We start from the raw sequence: 21,842 nt of genomic DNA on the forward strand, positions 1-21,842 counted from the left end.
ATAAGGTGAAGTGCAAAAGGAAATGGTGATACGCATATATAGTGGTATGTCTAATATGCTAGGCTTTGAACTGGAAAATATGAAAAAACACTCTTCCCTCTCAAAAAAAAACCCCAAAACAATAGAAAACCCACACCAAAACCAAGCCAAATAGCAATAAAAAGAGGAACTACTTTAATGTGCATGTGCTGATCTGCCGTCGTACCACGATTAACACATTAGAAACAGTTCTAGCTTGGGACATAACAATATTGGAAGAACTGCAGCCATGTGAGATACTTAAAAGCGTGCCATGGATTTCAATCATGTTTCATCACCTCTTATCTCTCTAATTCTGCCACCTTTCCAGGTTATTGGGATGAAGTTATCAGATGTCTGCCCTCTAATTAATGATCACTTAGGGAATTTGGCTGGCTAGGCCTGTTTTAATTAAAGGAGGCTGTAAAATCTCTGCATATATCAAGACAGTGGTATTTCTAGCATGTGGACTGAAGTTTTCAGGGGATAGGGAGTGCTTTTGGGATCAGCATGGCCTTTCTAGTATGCTCCTGTAAGGGGATCCTCAGTTGTTGTGGGGCATGAAGCTGCTGGATAGAAACCTCAGGTGAGTTTGCATGTGTATCATAGCAGCTTTCACAGCTTCTTAATCTATGCTTTCGATTCAGGCAGCCTCTACAGCAGTTTGTTATCCTCCAAGCATAAAGGTAGGTTGAAGTCACCTTTTTCACACTCTCCCTGGACTGGGAGGTTTACCGTGCTTCCCTGGGCACAGAAACTCAGCTGGTGGCTTTGAGCAGCACAGATGCAGCTGTCAAAATGAAAACAGTCTGAATTAGTTTTTCGGACTGTACAAGGCATGCACCTCAACTAACACTTTGTTATTACTAACATGCATGTTAATTCACAATGTTCGGGCATGAACTACAGAAGGACCTGGCAAATTCTGCACAGTGAAAAGCTGAGGTGTATAGTTTAAAAACTTGAGGCTGTAGTGTGGCAGATCTGCCCCTTGAGAGTGTTTCAGATTTAATTTAAAACATGTTTATCAAAGTACTTTTTCCCGAGTGGAAATTCGTGCTAGACAGGTTTGAAGGACACAATCCTCAGGGCTGTCTGCCTGGAGAAAGCAAAAGCAGCACAGCTCTTATTTCATGAGGTGAAGGACTTCTCTGTACTGTCCTATGGAAAATGGACATATTTTAGTATCATGAATATCTGCTTGTTCCAACCCAGCTGCAAATTTCCTGGCTATGATCCAGTGGCACCAGTGCTGCCTCCCAGCACATCCAGCCAGCTCCCTCCCACACCCTCAGGCATCACTAGTTTCTCATGTGATGGGGTGGCATATCTGAAAGGCGGGGATACCCGAGGAAAAACAACTGCCAAAATTGGCCTCTGTCTATTTGTTAGTGTCTAACATCAGGTGACTAAAGTGTTCTGACTAAGCTTGTTCTCCACCTGAGAACTTGTACCTGCTAGTACAAATCTGAAGGAATTTAGTTTAAGCTTGCATTTCATAAAAAGGGAGTTTTTGCATTTCGACAAGAAAGATTACAAAAACATTGCTTTCAAAATCTGATAAGCCAATATTCAGAGTATTCTGAGAGTCTGATATTTAGTCTCAGTTTCTAGATGTGCTACCAGATTCCTTAATGAACCTGGCAAACAATGTGTTTTCTATCAGTCAGTGTCTATTTTTCATGTTCATTTTTTACTGCTTGACAAAGGTGATAGTGAGAGGTACTGGACTCGGTGGGGTTTTTTTCAAGTAATGGTGTTTGCTGTATTGTAAAATGGCACCTTTAAATGTTGCTCAGGAATTTTTCCTGATATTAAAATCTAAACAGTGCTTTAAATTGTTTCCAGAAGTTTACAGATTTGCATGCATAATGTGGTCAGAATAATAGCCAGCATAAAAAGGTACCTTTTTTCTGCCTCAAAATGAGAAACCAGGCTTTGAAAACTTGTTAGAAAGGTTATTTTAGAGCTTGGCCAGTTCTGCCCTGTGTCATTACGCTGCAACACAGATGCCCCTGCACTAGCTGGGATGGGGTCCTCTTGTCTGCATTGCTGTCACCCACAGTGAACATCCTCTGTCTCCAACAGGAGGGAAAAAGAGGTGACTGTAAAGCACTCCATTCCTCTCCTGGAAAAGAAAGTAGTTCTAATTCTCAGCAATCTCTCATTAAAAACTTCATGTCTCATTTTTTTACTAATGTGTTTAGCAGCGAAAATGTATGCAGTTGCTTTACAAAAAGCAGCGTGAGCATCTCTTGCCCATTGCCTTCTAGGCAGCAGAGGACTATTCCCTGTTTTCCTGTTGTGCCACAGGGAGATAAGAAGTGCCAAATCATGAAACTGTACTTTCAAAAATGTTATCAAAAGTACAAAATTTATTTCCGCATTTCAAAGTGTCCTGTTTGACTTCTGACTCTTGTTACGGGTCTTAGACTAGAAGAGGCATCTATGCAAAAAGGTCACTATTAAAATTATATAATGCCAAAAGTGAGCAGCTCTGTCACAATATAGTTTTCTAGATGAAAAGTGTATGTATGTCTATTTACTCCCTACAGCAGCTCAATAATTTCTCTTCATTAAAAAGATGCTTGATACTGTGAAGCAATGTATTATAGATGTCTTTGCATTATGTAGCATATGTAATATACAACAAAACTGAGAACTGACTGCACTGCAGTTGGACAATGAAGGTCTTTTTGCAGTCAGAATGATTGCTACGTAATTACTTGTTGCCAGAGAAAAGGGGAACTAATCAGTTTACACATTTGTGTATCAAAAATCCAAAAAGATAGGAAGATTGGATTTTTTTAAACAACTTATCACAAAAAAATTGACATTTTTACTCATATTAAAAAGACAGTTTCAGCTTTTAAAAACATTTTTTTTCCCCTTAGGCATACTTTATACTTTAATCCAAGGAAGTTAATTTTTATATTAGCAGACCATGTGACTGGCTTTCTGGCTCAAAAAACTATAACACATTAAAATGTTTTCCAGCACAGTGTTAAACTTGCCATGTTAACATAAGAGTGAAGAGACAATACAAACATACACTCTATTATATTATCAGTGTTTGCGTGTTTGTGATTATGTTTAAATTCTTTCACTGCCTGTCTCACCAGTTCAAGGAAAGGTAATGGTGCCTTGTTCACAAAAGCAGTAATATCTAGTTAGTTTCTCATTAAAAAAACACACAAAGCAATTTCATTTTGTTTGTTAAAAATGAGTTCTAGTAATACGTGAAAAGTTTCCCAAAATTTCCTCTCGATTAAAAGAATTAATGGAGCTGAAACAGAAGAAAAAATATTTCTATAAGATAGGACATGCATTTAACATTTACATGAAGAAAGATTGTCCTTTTTTCTTCAAGTAAAGCTCTAATATAAAGGTAATCAAAAGATAATAGCTGCCATGATAACCATGGAAATAAAAATTGGCCTATTAGGCAGTGGCATATTTGCAGTATGGTTACTGTATAGATGCCTAATGCAGGATAGGATATTTTACTGTGACTCCATTTGATACAATACAAAGACCACATTCCTATAAGGATTAGAGTATATCCAGCTCCATCTCTAAGGCCATCCATAGGTAACAGCTTGGGCAAGACATTTTGTTTAAAAAAAAATCATCAATACGTATTTATTGTTTTCTATTTAAGAAATTTTAAACACTGTTCGTAATAAGTATTTGGGGGCATTTTTAAAGAAAACTTCCATAAATACAGTAAATCTGCTATCTGCATGAGTAAAATAACAGATTCCAGTTACGTGACATTCAGTTGCACATTGTCTAGGATCAAAACCCAGTTCCTCTGTTGAGATGTCTGTCAAGTGGTCATTGGGAACAGGACCTGGCACTGAGACAAAAGGAGGAAAAAGAAGAGTGAGTTATTTCCACCCTTCCCCTAGCCACACAGCAGCTTTCCTCCAACCATTAACTGGTGGCCTTGAGCCTTGGTCCCTTTTTGGGGTAGTGGTAGAATTTTGACGGTGTGGCTACACAACCTGTGACTTAGGGCCACCCTAGCCTGTTCTGTGACCTGTTTTGGAGACAGCTAAAATACAGCCTTGGTCAGCTACGCCCATGACATGTGAAGGCCCCCAGCATGGTCCCTCTACACCATTTCTGCTCCATGAGACTATCATCCAAGCTTTCTGACCCTGTGGGGTTTGGATAAGGTCACATTGGATTTCAGCTCTGTAAAAATCTGTCCAGTAATTTATTACCCTTGCAGCTCATTTCTCAATCAATAAACTCATCTCAAGATTATTTTATGATTTGTCTTTGAATACTGGTAGAAAATGTCCATACGTTACAACAAATTGAAACAGAGGACATCAGTAAACTCTATACTAAATTATCAAGAAACAGCATTCAAAATTTTTTAGGATTCAAGACAGTGCAGAAGTAGCCTTCCTCTAGGCTGATTTTGTAATTGACTTCCAGAAATTTGTAAGAATATCTCAAGAGGCGTAAATTTAGTAAAAATTATAAACAAAGAGGGAAATATCTCCACTGGAGGCACAATGTGGGTTTGCCACAGAAATGTATGCCAACATTAACAAAGTTACTGCTATCTGCTAGGATCTTGTACTTTGCTTAGCCCTAGTATTAGCTATTGAAGGCAGTCACACTGTACATTCTATTTCATAAATAAGTTCAGATTCACAAAAAGACTCCTCACATGAATAAGCATATATTATCAACTACATAAATAAACAAATCATCTGCAGACAAAGTATAAATCATTGCATAACTTACAGTGAAATTATAAACTTACTGCACATTTAGTAATATAAGCCTGCAAAATGTATTCCCCATTATAACCCAGCTGTTTTTCTTTTTCTCTCTTACTCCCTTTAGAACACACTTCTAAAAAAATTCCTAAGCCAATAAGGGTGGCAGGCTGATTTGTGTATTTTTTATACACTTCTGTATTTATGGTAGGTAGCACAATGAGGCTAAGAGAGATGTGACATAGAATCGAATCATAGAATCAAAGAATAGTTTGGGTTGCCTGTAGTAGACACCAGTCACAAGGTTCCCTCTGTTGCCTTGGTCGCTGATTCTTACCCATAAGCTTTTGACCTGCTCATGGCTATTCCTCAGAGACAGTTCTTCGCATTCTATCCCTTTCTTGACATAGAAGGCAACGCCTCTGCCCTTCCTGCCTTGCCTGTCCCTTCTGGACAGACTGTAGCCATTGATAGCCACACTCCAGTCATGGGATTCATCCCACCAAGTTCCAGTAATGGCTACCAGGTCGTATCTTTCTAGAAGCACAGTGGCTTCCGACTCCTCCTGTTTGTGGCTTATGCTGTGTGCATTGGTGTAGAGGCACTTCAGCTGGGCTTTTGGCTGTGTCACCCTCTTGGAGGAACACACCTTAGTTCCTTTGGGGTCTTTCACTGGTGTTTCCCTGTTGGCTCCTATTACCTTGGGTGCTGCTGGCTCATCTCTGAAAGACTTCAAGTGTGCTGCAGTGTAGCCAGCACGTCTCAGAGCAACAGGCTGAGGGCCCTCAACGGCACCCTGTCCCACTAATCTTGGTGTGTCACCCCACAGCTTGTCAAGGGCAAGCCTGACATTACCCCATTCCCTGTTGATATCTAGTTTAAATCTCTGTCAATAAGACCTGCTAGCTTGCGAGGAAAAACTCTCTTCCCCCTTTGAGGAACGTTAATCCCATTTGATGCTAGTGAGCCTGGTGCTGTGTAGGCCATCCTCTTACCAAAAAAACAGAAATTGTAGCAGTGATGCCAGCCACAGAGCCATGCATTAATAGACTGGACCTGTCTGTTTCTTTCAACGTCTCTGCCCGCAACCAGAATGAGAGAGGAAAAAATAACCCACGCACTAGATTCCCTAACCAACCATCCCGAGGCCCTGAAATCTCTTTTGATTGCCCTTGGACTATGCATTGCAGCTTCATCATCATCCACATGGAAAAGCTCTAGTGGGTAATAGTCCAAGGGCCGTACCAGGCTAGGAAGTATACTAGTAAAGTCCTTAACCCGGGTCCCAGGGAGGCAGCAGACTTCCCTAAGAGAAGGGTCTGTCCGGCATATTGGATGTTCTGTTGCCCTCAGAAGGGAGTCACCTACAACTATAATACATCTTTTCTTCCTCATGGAGGTTGTTGTGATAGAGGGGGTAGGCCTTTCTAGCCTTGGCAACACCTCTGGTGTATCTGGACCATCGTCCGCATCATCCATGAACTGGCCTTCCACATCCAGAGCCTCATACCTGCTGTACAGAGGCACCTGGGAGGTCAGGTGGGGAAGGAGAGGGTTCACCTGCCACCCCAAGTGTGGACATGCCTACATTCACTCCTTTCCTTTAAGCTACTGCCTTCAGCCTGACAGGGGGAGGATACAGGACTCCCTTGATCTTGTTTTTTTTCTGGTGTTTGTTCCTGTTTCTGTCTCAGGGAGGGCAGAGCATGGTTCCTCCAGTCAATCTCTTTCTCCAACTCCCTGATGCTCCTTAACCATTCTACCTCCTCTCGTAGCTCTGCCACCAGGATGAGCAGGTCACCCCCCTGGCCACACCTCACACAGCTGTTCTCACTACTGCCATCGGTTACCAGTGGGAGGCTCTGACACTCTCTGCAGCCCGAGACCTGGACGGCTGCATATTTTCGTGGTAGCTCTGTCTGGCTGCCACATCCATTCTGGCAGACATGACTTTCTGTTGGGTGGATACCATATCCAAGCTCCTCCTGAGAGGCTGACGACCACCAACCGGACTCACCTCTTGAGCTGGTAGGGTGACTATGCCCTCCTTTAGTGTGCCCCAGATAAACCTGGATACCTGCGTTAATCAAAGCATGCAGAAAGGTATCGCTCTCCAGCTGTGTAACGCAGTTCACCTTTGATGAGCTGTATAACTGCCCTGCACCCTGCTTCCCCCACCCTGTGGCCTCCTGCAGGTCTTTTTCATGTGCACGTTAGATAGCGACGGTGCGACTGAGCAGGCGCACGGGCATCAGGCAGCCTTTCTGCAGAGAGAGCTCTGCAGCTTCCCTTGCTGACAGGCTCCTCTGCTCCAAACACATCTTCTGGTTCTGAAAGACTGGCTCATCCAGATTCAGCCAAAATCCCATTTTTGTCACTGCCACTAGAGGGATCTGTGCAGTTAGCTCTCTCCTTTTCTTCTCCTCCCTTCTTGTCCCAAACTGGGAAGAAAGGTAGAGCAATCTTACCTCAGTACTGCATTATCTTTCTTTCTTTCTTTTTCTTTTTTTATATTCTCTCTTGAGTCTTGTAATCTAATATACATTATTCACATTTTTGTTTCATGTAAGTTAGCTTTAAAACATTATAGCTAAATGATACCTATTCATCAATTATTAATTACTGATTTATTACTGTGGCACTTAGGGTTTCCATCCAAACACAAGCCAGGATTACTTACGCTTTGAGGTCGGCCAGAACTGCACATTCTTTCTATAGCTTTGATTCTGTCATTACCAAATTACTTGTTAAGTTACTTAAGCACAGAAAAAAAAAAAAAAAGTATTTCTGTGCACATGTAAATAGCATGAAAATTACTTTTTCAAATTTATATCCTAGGGGAAAAAACCACAAGGTAGCTCTTCAGATATAATGGGAAAGGATGAGTGGTTAAAATATAGTCATTATGAAAGTGGACTTTGGTATATTCATCCTGTGCTACATCAAAAGATGTGCAGTTCAAGTCAGGGGCTTTTTCTGTGAAAAAAAAATTTCAAACATTTGAAATATGTACTTTTGATGTATGATTGAAAGGGTTTTTTAAGTGTCTTGTGTTGTTTTTTTTTTACTGGTAATCAAATTAATCAGAGTGAAGGGTTACAAAATTGAAAAATTATTAAAATGCTTTTCAAATTGTCAGGGAACACTTTAGCTGTCAATGCTACAGTGGTAGCATTGGTTGAGGGAGTTAGTAAGAGCAGAAAAGCTTCAACATTTCCTTGTTTGAAACTTCTCACAGGTCAATAGTGACTGAAAATAATTACATTGGATCGCAGCCTCAGTCCAGTTCCTAGTGGACAAGTGTCCATGTCACAAAATCCACCATTGCAATTGGCAATAGTTGGCAGGCTCAGCAGAGAAGCCAAGGATTGAATGGGCATGGAAATTAAACTATTCTCCTGCCCCTAATTGTGGTCCTTTCAAGTCATCGTTGAGGAACATTGTTTGGGAAAAGTTGCACGGCTGTTGGCAGTGCTGAACATGTCCTGTGGATAAACATAGCATTTCTGTCTCCAAGGTCTTAATCTGGCACATTTTGTAGCCTTAAAAGTCACACCAAAGGTGGGGGGGAAGGCATTTCTTTTTTTCCCTGTTACAGTAGTAATATTTTCTTTAAAAAATAAAACCCACAGTTGAAATGAAGAATACTGTCCTTCATACAAAATATTTACTAACCTGTCTTCAAATATATTAATTAAAAGAATGGAGGAATGGTGGTTTGTGGGTTTTTTTTTATGAATCCAGTGTTATTATTTCTGATCTCTCTATATTTTAGTAGAAAAGTGATCATATTGCTTAAATGGATTACCTAAATATGGATTACCTTGATTAAATTTGGCACTTGTGCCCTAAATGATATGCTGGGACTCTTGTGCTCAAGGACATGGTTAGACACATGAGACAATATGGGTATCAGACAGTCGTTATTTCTTGTGGATTTCAATGGGAACTTTTGCTTAACAACTGATAAAAATTGTTCTAGTCTAATTCTAATTGAAATTTGACATAAAAAAAAATCATGTGAGCACTGTCAGCTTTCATTTTCCTTTCCATAGAAAGAGTAATATTTGCCTACTGTTTTTTCTTTTTTTTTCCAAAGGGGTTGGAAGACTTAAGCAAATGAAGTATGTCAACTTCCAGCACACTCAACAAAAGTGCAGCAGTTCCTAGTCATTTGAGGAGAGGACTGTTGACTTTTTATCTTCTTTTTAGTGAAGAGTAAGAGGTATATAACATGGCTTTTCTTAATACTGGCCTATTCTAGTGGATTTCAGCTCAGGTGACTTGCCTTCTGGAATTTTTTGGGGAGATGTACCTCAACGGGAGATAGAAAGTACCTAAGAGAGTATCTTTCAGCAGGTACCTCAGATTTACATAGGATGAATATTTTAGTGGCCGGTAGTATCAGACTGTTTGGGTAACTGTGGTGTAGATTAAGAGGCAAATTCTCTCCATTTTTGAGGGGTTTGGTTTAGGTTGTTTTTAATGCTGTTTAAAAGCTAGTAAGTGTGGGTACACCATGAAATGTTGCTCACTGTAGCCTGTACAAGATTCAGGTTTTGCAACAGTGGGAAGTGAAAGGCAACACATACAATGTTGTGCCTTCCACTGTGGGACCACTGCAGCTGCATTGCAGTCCTGAGTTCATCTTACTGAACTCAGAATTGGAAATTCGTCAGAGTTTCAAATGTTTTTTCAGCAAATTTAGAAATGTATATATCTGCAGTTAGTTCTTAAACTTTTTTGTTTTCCCCCACTATTTCTTTCAAATATGGAATCAGATAATCAGATATTTGGCTCTCTGGTCTGAGTACACAGGTGAAATCTGGCTACAAGATGCATGTTGATGTATATGAATCTTGGGAAAGCACAAAGTTTAAGTTCACATTATGAAATGAGGTTCTTGGTAGAAAAATTAGGAAATTTTCTGTGCAGCTTCTCTACAGTAGTTCCACCAAATCTTCTCAATGCCTTTGTAAACTTTGTTGGGTACTACTTTTAGTGATATATTTCCTTCTTCCAGCTAAAGAACTTAATTTTTTCCAGTTACACTACATTTGCCAAAGCAATTATATCAATGCTCTGAAGATTGGTCAGTGACCCCAGTGTACCAAGCACATATTTTCTTTCTGTACACTTGGCAATAGTAGGCATAAAATCACTCCTCTGCTCTGGAAGCATTTTGGTTTTTGGTTATTTTTTTAATTTGGCACATGAAAGCATTCATATTTTTTTAATGTCTTGCTCATTTATAACAGAATAATTAAATTTATACTCAGCAGCTTGTAATGATACAATAATATATCAAGCGGTTTGCAAGTGACTTGTTAGTGGAACCAACTTCTAGTTGAAAACAAGCTTCTCCGTGTTTGTGGCCTATAAGCCTGAAGTAAAACAACAAATGAAAATAAAAACTTAAGGGTTATTTTTCTTTTTGAAAATGTGTGATTTCTTGTTTCTTGTTAGATACAAAGTGTAGAATCAGCCAGCATATAATCACTGAGCTTCATGTGTGTTCAGAAAAGAAATGTTTTCTAAGGTAAATAATCAGAGAGAAGCTTATTTCAAAGCCTACCCAGGCAAGTCTACAAGTCTTAATAAACAGCAGCAACATGCCTCTATGGAACTTATGTTAATGCAGTTTTCAGCACCCCGGACTGGAGGTTCACTTTTACCATGGAGACAGACCCCACGCCAGAGAATGGTAAAGACATGTTCTCCTCAACTGAAATTCAATGTTAAATCCCCCTAGAAACCCAGTTCTTCCACAAGGTCTCCAACATGCTGCAGCACCTGGCCTCCTGCAGCTCAAGGGACTGAAGGCATGTAGTAGCTACTTTTTTCCAGATCACATGTGGATGAGCCACATCCACATCTTCCATCCAAACCAACTAGACCAATGTTTTCATCATTGCGTACCTGTAAACTATACACCTCAGTTATTTTGTGTTAAACCACATCATAGAATCATAGAATCTTTGGGTTGGAAGGAACCTTTAAAGGTCATCTAGTCCAATCCCCTTGCAGTGAGCAGGGACAGCTTCAACTAGATCAGGTTGCTCAGAGCCCCGTCCAGCCTGACCTTCAGTGTTTCCAGGGAGGGGGCATCCACCACCTCTCTGGGAAACCTGTTCCAGTGTTTCACCACCCCCATTGTGACAAATATCCTCCTTCTATCTACTCTAAATCTACCGTCTTTTAGTTTAAAGCCATTAGCTTTGTCCTATCGCAACAGGTTTAAAGTCATTACCCTTTCTCCTATCGCAACAGGTCCTGCTAAGAAGTCTGTCCCCATCTTTCTTATAAGCCCCCTTTAAGTACTGGAAGGCTGCAATAAGGTCTCCCCGGAGCCTTCTCTTCTCCAGGCTGAACAACCCCAGCTCTCTCAGCCTGTCTTCATAGGAGAGGCGTTCCATCCCTCTGATCATTTTGATGGCCCTCCTCTGGACCTGCTCCAACAGGTCCATGTCTTTCCTGTGCTGAGAGCTCCAGGGTTGGATGCAGTACTGCAGGTGGGATCTCACCAGAGCAGAGTAGAGGGGCAGAATCACCTCCCTCAACCTGCTGGCCACCCTTCTTTTGATGCAGCCCAGGATACGGTTGGCCTTCTGGGTTGCGAGTGCACATTGCCAGCTTATGTCCAGCTTTTCATCCACCAATAGCCCCAAGTCCTTCTCAGCAGGGCTGCTCTCAATCCCTTCATCCCCCAACCTGTACTGATACTAGGGGTTGCCCCAACCCAGGTGCAGGACCCTGCACTTGGCCTTGTTGAACCTCACGAGGTTCACATGGGCCCGTTCTTCGAGCTTGTCCAGCTCCCTCTGGATGGCATCCTCTCCCTCAGGCGTATCAGTCACACCACTCAGCTTGGTGTCATCTTCAAACTTGCTGAGAGTGCACTCAATCCCACTGTCTGTGTCATTGATGAAGATATTAAACAGTACTGGAACCAGTACAGATCCCTGAGGGAAACCACTTGTCACTGATCTTCATCCGGATATTGAGCCTTTGACTACTACCCTCTGGGTGCAACCATCCAACCAATTCCTCATCCACCGAACAGTCCACCCATCAGATCCATATCTCTCCAATTTAGAGAGAAGGACGTTGTGGGGGACTCTGTCAAAGGCCTTACAGAAGTCCAGATAGATGACACCCGTAGCTCTTCCCTTGTCCGCTGATGTCGTCACTCCATCAGGGAAGAAGGCCACTAGGTTGGTCAGGCAGGACTTGCCCTTGGTGAAGCCATGCTGGCTGCCTCAAATCACCTCCCTGTCCTCTATGTGCCTTAGCACAGCTTCTAGGAGGCTCTTCTCCATGATCTTCCCAGGCACAGAGGTGAGGCTGAAAGGTGGGTAGTTTCCATGTTTGTTCTTGCTACCTTTTTAAGAATGGGTGCATTGTTTCCATTTTCCCAGTCCCCAGGGACTTCACCTGGCTGCCAGGACTTTTCAGATATCATGGAGAGTGGCTTGGCAAGTACATCAGCCAATTGCCTCAGGACTCTGAGATGCATCTCATCAGGTTCCATAGACTTGGGCTCGTTCAGGTTCCTCAGGTGGTTTCAAACCTGATCTTCTCTTACAGTGGGAGGGACTTTGCTCCTCCAGTCCCCGTCTTGCACTCCATCCCCTCAAGAGGTGTGGGAAGAGACACTGCCAGTGAAGACTGAGGCAAAGAAGTCATAGAGTACCTCAGCCTTCTCCTCATCTGTTGTTACCAGTCTGCCAGTCTTGCTCATCAGGGGGTGTATGATTTCTGTGACCTTCCATTTCTTGCTAACATACCTGTAGAAGCCCTTATTATTCTTTGCATCCCTTGCCAAGTTCACCTCCAGCTGTGTCTTGGCCTTCCTGACCTCATCCCTACACAACCGGGCAGTGTTCCCTATACTGGGAAGCACCCCTGCTTCTCCTGTGCATTTCCTTCTCGTCCTTTAGTTTGCCCAGCAGGTCTCCTCTCAGCCATGCTGGTCTCTTGCCTTCCTTTCCTGATTTCTTACACCTGGGGATCAAGAGCTCTTGCACCCTATATAAAGCATCCTTAAAGATCTGCCAGCGCTGTTCTGCTCCCTGGTCCCTGAGGGCAGTTTCCCAGGGGGTCCTCTTGACTAACTGCCTGAAGAGCTGGAATTTTGCCTTCCTAAAATTCAGGGTCCTGACTTTACTCTTCATCTGCCCCATATCCCTCAGGACTGTGCATGATCACTGCAGCCCAGGCTGCCTCCAATCTTGTCGTCACTAATTAGCACATATGCATTAGTGACCAACAGGTGCAGTATCATATCCCCCCTGGTAAGGCTGTCTATTACCTGGCATAGGAAGTTATCCTCCATGCACTCCAGGAGTCTCCTGGATTGCCTACAGCTCGCCGTGCTACTTTTGCAGCAAATGTCGGGGCAGTTGAAGTCACCCAGCAGGACAAGAGCCTGCGAGCGTGATGTCTTCTGTAGCTGCAGTGAGAAGGCTTCATCAATAGACTCCCCTTGATAGGGTGGCCTGTAGTAGACACCAGCCACAAGGTTCCCTCTGTTGCTTCTGTCCCTGATTCTTAGCCATAAGCTTTTGACCTGCTCATGGCTATTCCTCAGAGACAACTCTTCACATTCTATCCATTTCTTGACACAGACGGCAATGCCTCTGCCCTTCCTTCCTCACCTGTCCCTTCTGAACAGCCTGTAGCCTTTGATAGCTGCACTCCAGTCATGGGATTCATCCCACCAAGTTCCAGTAATGGCTACCAGGTAGTATCTTTCTAGAGGCACAGTGGCTTCCAACTCCTCCTGTTCGTGGCTTATGCTGCATTCAGTGTAGCTTAATATTAGTCGTCTACCTACTTTTCCAATATCTGCATTTATTTTTCTTTTTTCCCTTGTTTGCCCTTTTGTTTCATCGTATTCCCATAGAATATTAATAATCATGCTCTGATGCGCAAGGTTCAATGCTTGCTGCCACTGTGGATTGGGTTGGTTTGGAAGGGGAAGGGGTTGCTTCTTCTGTGTTGTCTTCTCTGATTTCTCTCAAGAAATATTTTTTAGAAGCATGCATTTATAAGCTATATAAATTAAAAAAAAATTTCATGTTCATGTTTGAGAGCTAGAGAGAGGTTTGAGGAAGACCAGAGTGAGCTGTGATCTGAAAGACAAAGATCTGCTCTTCAGGTTTTTGTCAAGTGTAGTACAGTTGTCGTCTTGACCTTCCCTGATATAGATGACTTAAGATAATTTCCAGGTCTTTATTCTGTCCCCATCATTGCTCAAAATTTATATCTTCTGGCAATAAAGTTTTAAAATTGTTTAAATACCTGAAATTGTGTTATATTCTTCTTGAATACTCGTTTTGAAAGTTGAAAAATTTGAAACTTCTTTAGTAGGAAGATACTTATCTCAGAAGGCTGGTAATAGAACAGAAATTTCTTACACAATTTTATCTGTATCATGTTGACTGAATGTGATGCTAAGCTGACAGAACAAACGCAGTTCTCCATGGACACAGGTAAGCATCATAAAATATTGCTATCATACTTAGTCTTAATCAACACCTTTCATAAATGTCCCTCCCATCACTTCTCTACTACTCTTTTGCAGCATTTCTTGCTTTGGGCTCAGCTTGACTTTATCTGATATTTTTTGTTCATGAATGAGATAAACATTTTATTAGACTCCAAGGCCTATGCTTTATTGTCCTCTTGTGCTCCATCTGACAAGGCCAGGAGATTGATTATATAATAGACCCCTGTATGTTCTTCTCTTTTGTTTGATGATATGTTGAAAATCTGATCAAATTTCTGAAAGACCCACTAAGGCAGAACTCTGCCTCAATCGAAAGAGACATTGTAGTGAAACTACTCTGTGAGATCAGATATAGCATTTGCTAAGGTTTTAGGATACAAATTAACATTTATTTTCTGATTTTAATTTTGTAAAGTCATGTATTTATTTAGAATGCCAACAAAGGGAAGTGTGTATTCCTTTTTACTTGATCTTTTGCAAGGAGTTGGCATTTTGTGCACAACAGTCCATCCACACACACTGGACACCACACATTTGTGGGGTTTTTTCCTTCTTCAAATATAAGAGGAACTGCTGCCTCTCAACAATTGTTATATGCTCTGTATCTCAGAAAATTGGTGATTCTCTATATCATAATGAAGTTATTGTTGGCAAATGATGGCAATTTAAGTTGTAACCTATAAACATGTATATTGCACAGTGTAAGTGCCTTGGCTCTTATGTCTTTTTATCCATTTTTTGCTCTAAGCAACAAACACATTAATGGTGGTTTTGTTTCACTTATATTTGTACTACTGTCCTCAATAATCGTATCTATTCAGACAGACATATATTAATTCATGATTTGGACAATATAAAATATGGTAACAAATGGATGAAAATAAAGGTTGTCTATGGTTTGCATTGTACACTCTAAGAATAAGAAAACCTGATGATGAACGATGAGATTTGCTAAGGAAGTTAGAAATTGAAGTGCCCATCAATTGTGGGACGTTAATAGAAATTAGGCACCTACCTTCCTAATTTACTTTTAAAAGCTTAGTGGTAATGGTTAAAGTCAGTTCACTAAGAAACTGTAAACATTCCATTCAAATTTTTTTTCTCATCATAAACCAAACCTATATTTGCTGATTTAATTTGCATCTATTCCACTATTCCATAGAATCACTTTTTGATTTGTTACAGTCTATACATAACAAACCATGTTAAATCTTTGAGAAAAAAAATCAATATTCAAAATACATAGATGGATAATCCCACTGACTTCTTATGGGTATTGACCAACACGAGAGAAAGACATTTGCAGTCTCTGAAATTATAATGGAGTATATCCCCAAAATAACTGGAAGATTGCTAAAAGGAACAATAAAACCCAAAGCACCCAATGACTTTGAAAAAGCCCATTTTGCTTCTAGTTCTATAATTTCAAAGGTTAAAACACTGAAATTATGTATGACAGACAAGTACTTAGTAAAGCAGAAGACATTTTCCATTCTGATTGTTCTCATTCCTTTGCATAACTTCCTAGAGGTTTTCACTGAATACAGCTTCATATTTTACTTTCTTCTTCAGGAAGGACAATTTATGTCAAAGATCAGAAAAACAACTGACTTTGTGTCAATAAGACATTTTGAAGGCACTTAGATAATTAGAAGACAGTGTCAGCAAAATCAGATTAGTGAAGAACAGTCTTAGGGAACCTGTTTTTGTTTAAGGTTCCTGAATCTTGGTCCTGTGGATTGACCAAGTCGTACTGAGACCATGTCATTCATCAGATGGTCCTTTATATTATTTTTTAATACCTCAGATGTCATGCATACCGTCATGAAGTTAGTCAACTGCTTACTGTTGTGAACATCAACTTTTCAGCGTCATTTACTCTGTAGCTTCCTTGATGGAGTTTCTGCAGATTATGATGATTTGCAGCTCCACTGCAATGTTTATGGGCTCAATAAAGAAAAGGTTCTAAAAAGATTATGGGCACTGAAAAAGGAAATACAACCTTTTCTGCAGGAGCACAGAGTAGAACAGACTAAACATTTTTGGAATTTCTTGCCTGCCACAAACAGATGATGATTCCCCATAGACATTCTTACTCATTTTATACCCTCAACAAAAGTCTTTAGGGCTTGAATAAAATTTTCAGATATATAACAAGCCATCTTCTCTTTACACAAGAAGTTTTGATGTTTTGTGGCAGGATCTTGGAAGACATGGAATGTCTTATTTTAAAACTGTAAAGAGCAGCATGACACAGTTGTAACTGATATTTAGGCCTAGTTTTCACTAGAGGTATCAGTGAGCTAATGGAGACTTCAGACGTTCCTTTATTCCACCTGTGAGCTCTGTGTGATATTTGTCTGGAGCTAGTTGCAACTGGAGAGACAGATCAGGGGAGAAGTTAAAAATTCATCCTGCTACAGATGTAGTTTCTTTCAAGAGATTTGGACTTGAAACTGCAGTGGCTTGTAGCAGTATGACTATTGAAGTTTCTTGCACGTTACTTTCAAGTCCTTATACATTTTGCTGAAAAAACCCCATTATATCTCTTCTTTCATCTTCTGAGACTTAATTAGTCAAAGCACTTATGGGATATTAGCTAGATTTACCTCCTGCCTCATCCACAGGTATTCTAGACAAGATCCTTTTTGCTGTGCTTATAATACGCAGTGCCATGAAGGAAGGAAATCTCAATTTTGACCTTCATTTCCACACTGAATGGGAGAAGGGAAAAATGCCTTTACTTGTGAACTGAGATGTTGTCATAGAATATTTTCGAAATAAGCTACAAGAAAATGTGTTTCTGCAGAGTCTTTTTTCTGTATACAGGATCAAGTTATTCATAAGGTTTTTGGCAAAGTTACACTGAGTTTCCTAAGCTGTGATGTGATTTGAACTGCCAGCACAGTGGTCCTGAAGGGTGTACGGTCATTTTCACAAAAGGTGATGTCTATGTTAAAGGTTTTAAGTGCATGGGATTCAGTGATCCCTATCATCTTGAAATGGGCATAGCACAAGCAGTTAGATGGGACCAGGATATCCTTCTCCTCAGTAACTCCTACCTGCTGTGCCTGTCGGCAATCAATACAGGGTGTAAATATACAACGTTGGAGAAAGATCTCAGGAATCTGGGCAAACAAAAGTGTCTTAAATCAACCTCTGCAGAGCTGTAGAATTGTCATGCTTTCCATTCTCACTTACATCTAAAGATAAGGGCCCAAGACATTCCTGTATTTGCACACCTTCGTCTTCCTGAGCCTGCTTCCTCATCCGTGAGCCAAAAAGCAGGCGCACCTGCAAAATTTCTGACAGAACATTAGAACCAGTAAATTGCCTAGGACTGTCACCTCTGCTATAAGCCAGTTCTTAACACTTAATTTAAGAAGCATGATTTTCTTTTGCAGCAACAAAGTGGCAAGTTTTTTATATATGATAGTTAAGAGGAACAGATGTTATCAATATATTACAGATTATAAGCTTTCAACACAAGTTTGTTTGATCAATTTAACAAAAATTATATTAAAACTATACTGATACTACTCACCTTTTGTCCTCAGACTTCAGACTTCACCAAGTTCTTCCAAGCTTTTTTTGAGAATGAAGCTTTTGATTTTTTACTTCTTTAAGACTCAATATTGGTTCATTATCATAATGTCACAGTGTCATGTTCTTACCCAGTTAGATGACCTCTATGCTCATACATGAGTTAAATTTATGAGACAGCTAAGGTATTTTTACCAACTCTTTTACAGTCTTATCCTCAATCTGCAGCACCGATTCCACTTTTCCCTTGCATTTTTATCCTTATTTTTAAAACAGTCTTTACATGTATTTCCAGATTGGGAGACTGTGTTAATGTGGTGTCAATGTACATGACACATATCAAAGCAGATGTCCTTTAGGAAAATGCTGCATCATGGCTTTGGATTGTGGCATAGTGATATAATGTCATATGAGCCAGGAAAATGTCAGACATGTCATGCTGTTTCTGGTTTATGCAGTTCTAATGTTTGTTTAAACTGTAAGGTTTAATCTAGTGTCAACGACTACAGAAGGATACACTTAATTGGCATCCTAGAAAGACGACGTGCACATTTTAAGTAGGATGATTGCTGGGGAGCACATTCCCAGCAGTACATCTCAATTATTCTGGATAAGTGGCACACCTAGTTTGTCGAACTGACGTGCCTATTGCTGTCTGCGGTATTGCTTCTCCGGGCTTCTTCATGGGTACTTTGTTTTGCCACCAGTTTGCACATGCCTGCTGGTGAGCAAACAGGGGACAACAGGGGAGCTCCGTGTGCGCGTGCTGCTATACGTGCTTTAAGCGTGTACTTTTACTTGCCAATGAGCGTTTGGTGGCAGCTTTCTGTAGGAGGAGTTCCTATGGAAACAAAACGGATATTTGGTCTCTCCAGCTTGCTCATTCAGTTTGCATTAAGTTCAAGTGGTTTAAAATTAAACTCTTAATACTGTCAGCCTCTGTCTCTACATTTACCCATAGTAGATGATAGGCATGAAAAAAATATTATTGTAAATTCGTATTATCATTTTTATTATGCGACGTACAACCACTTTTTTCCTCGGTGTTTCATTCTGACAACTAACTCAGTCATATGTATTAATGTTTCACTTTTAAATATTATGATCATTAACCTTGTAGAAAAATATACGTATCCAGGATTGTAGTCACCTATTAATTTCAGCAATCACTGGATGGACAAATTTATTTTTCTACCGTCACACAGATAAGTATTAAATGGGATTCTGCTTTCTTAACTTGAGGTATTCAGAATCTAGATTTCTGATGCAAAAAATAAAAATTTCTATACCACTGATCAATTAAATATAGAAAGATCTAGAAGCAAGATCTTTTGTTTGTTTGTCTGTTTGTAAAGAGAATATCTGTTAAGTTATAATAATTAAGAAAGGTAGAGATAGTGATTATTTATTTGCACTAAAATTTATATGTATGGTATCTAATTTTATAGCTAGTTTTGAGACATCATTTATTAATATTAATAAAGTTAACATTATTTAAAATAATTTGTGTCACATTGTCATAATCTAATCCTTTGCTCCACAGATGTTTCTGTTAAGTGTCTGCAGATCAGTATGTATCGCATGATATTAATACGATACAAAGGAAGTGTTTTTCAAAGGCAGTATAAAAACTTCATGTATGTTAGCAAAAGAATTGTTACTTACTTTTTCCTTTCATTTACTTAAGCTTAACAGATTGAAGGAGTGCATCAGGTTTGGTTTGTTGGTTGTGTGGTTTTTTTCCCAGGAAGATTGAATGTGAATCTAGCATGCAGATGGCATGTAATTGCATTTCCTGCATTGTTACTATATGGGTTTCATCACTTTTTCACAGCAATGCACTGAGATTTAATCACCCAAGGCTAGCATTTGCTGGTAAGATATGTGTATGTAGCGGTCTTGCTCAATGGTTAGAAAGCTTACCCCATGCACTTCCTCCATCACTGCTGCACCATATGATCTTTACAAATCCAAACAGAGGATTTATAAACACTAAATTTACCTGGGAAGAACAGCAGACCAAATGGAAGCACTGTAGGCAGCCAGAAAAAAGCATGGCAATACTTTTCTTGCCGTCTCATCCCAGGTCTTTTTTTTTCCCCTCCTTCTTTTACCCAATACGTGTAGTTATCAAACTGAACTTCTAGAGTGCAAATTAGGGTTATCCTTTTATTGACAACATACTTGCTCATTCTGACTACTGATGAAATGAGCTATGAAATTTGTTTCATCTCCCCTGATGTTTACACAGGCAAGAAAGATTTTCCCACACTTGTGTGTATCTATGATTTAACTACAAATGACATTGTACCTCTCTAACATTAACCCCTTAATCTAGTACATTTCTACAAATAACCACCTGTAGTCAATTCTTTATTCATAAGCCTTATCTGTTGTTACAGTATATAATCTGTGAGAATGCCCTAATTTTTATCATTCTCTAAGCCTGTCATCATGGCTGAGACAAGGCTTATCCCTCTGAGCAGATGAGATTAGTCGATCATGTTGAAATCAGAAGAGGGATTATAATGCTTGTAATACACTGAGTCAAATTAAATGCATTTTGTTTGTACATCAGAAGATCTTGTTGCTAAGGCTTTGGTGTCTTCTGCTGACTGTATAAATTGCCAATAAAACGTATGAAGGCTGGGCATGGGGATGAAAAATCAAGCAAAAAGAAGAAACAAACCAAAGATATTTGTTTTGTTTATTCAGCCTGGTGAACTAGAAGCTTAACTGCTCTGATGTCACCATCATGTTCTAAACAACAGGGTTTTCACCAAACTCATCTAAATTGTGTGTTATAAATTTAATTTATCTTTGATCAACTCTAAGGGCATCTTTTCTTGAGAGTAACTTCTTGCCTCTTTGTATTTCTTCTATTGTTCTTTTTCAAGCATGTTTCCTTTGTCCTAACTGTTTGTCAGTACGCAGCATAAACACACATGCTATTTATGGGCTGCAATCCATAAGGAAGGACATTGAGATAGATATAGAGATACGTATATAGATATATATCAGAAACACAGCCATAAAATTATGGATCAGTGAGACAGGGTAATACTTTCTGCTACCCCAGACGGTGCTTCTGTCATACAAAAGTGGTACAACAAGAATGTTCTTAGAGAAAGAATCCATTTCCTGTTAACAACCCACTATTTTTTATTTGGATTCCTCTGGATAAACATTCAAAAGCTTGGATATTTATCTCAGCCTTCTCAGGATTATCTGAAACACGCAAATCACAAAACTGAGATGGAAATATCAAATGAACAACATTACTCATGATATTTCTAGCACTTCTGGTTCCCCATCCCATTCACAAATTCGAAAATAAAAAATATTATCAAAAATCATGATGAAAACTGAAGGTAAGAATTATTTGTGAAGTATGCATGTGGTAGGAGTAGTATGTCTTCCTTTTTTTGCCTTTATTTGTTTATTATTTGTCTTCTAGGTAGAGACTAGAAGACGTGTTATCTAAACCAGTTCAAGTATACCCAGTTCAGAAAGGACAATTACATCAAATGCCATGAGGAAATTTTAGTTGTGCTTGTAATAATTTATGACAGTAAATCTACATATTTGCATCAACTGGAGGCTAAATTTAAAGAGTTGGGGCTTCTCCCAGTTTAGAAATCCTTGCATTTTGGTAGGTTCTGCTGGAATGCAATCCCCCGCATGCCTGTTGTAAACAAAGGCTCTTAGTTATCTGAATCTCTTGGAGCCTATAATACAATCCTTGTGGAGCTGTATTAAATATGAGAGCTGTGAGATTTCTGCATAAAGTAGCTTATAGGCAGCTTGGACCGCACAGGTTTGCTTTCATCTCCAAGCTATTTTCCATATGTGAGTCAGGCTGAGCTCTTGCCCTGCCACCAGCATAACACTCCAGCTTGTGACCAAATTCTTCCCTTCATGGTGCTTGTATTTATTTTTTTTGTAACTCAAAAGCAGTACCAATGTCTGTGCCTGTTTATAGATTTTTCCTTTGAGAAACTGTTCTTTAAGACCTTTTAAAAGCTAATGTG

This window comes from Phaethon aethereus (genome assembly GCF_964289735.1).
Source record: "Phaethon aethereus genome assembly, chromosome: 2".
Classification (NCBI taxonomy): domain Eukaryota; kingdom Metazoa; phylum Chordata; class Aves; order Phaethontiformes; family Phaethontidae; genus Phaethon; species Phaethon aethereus.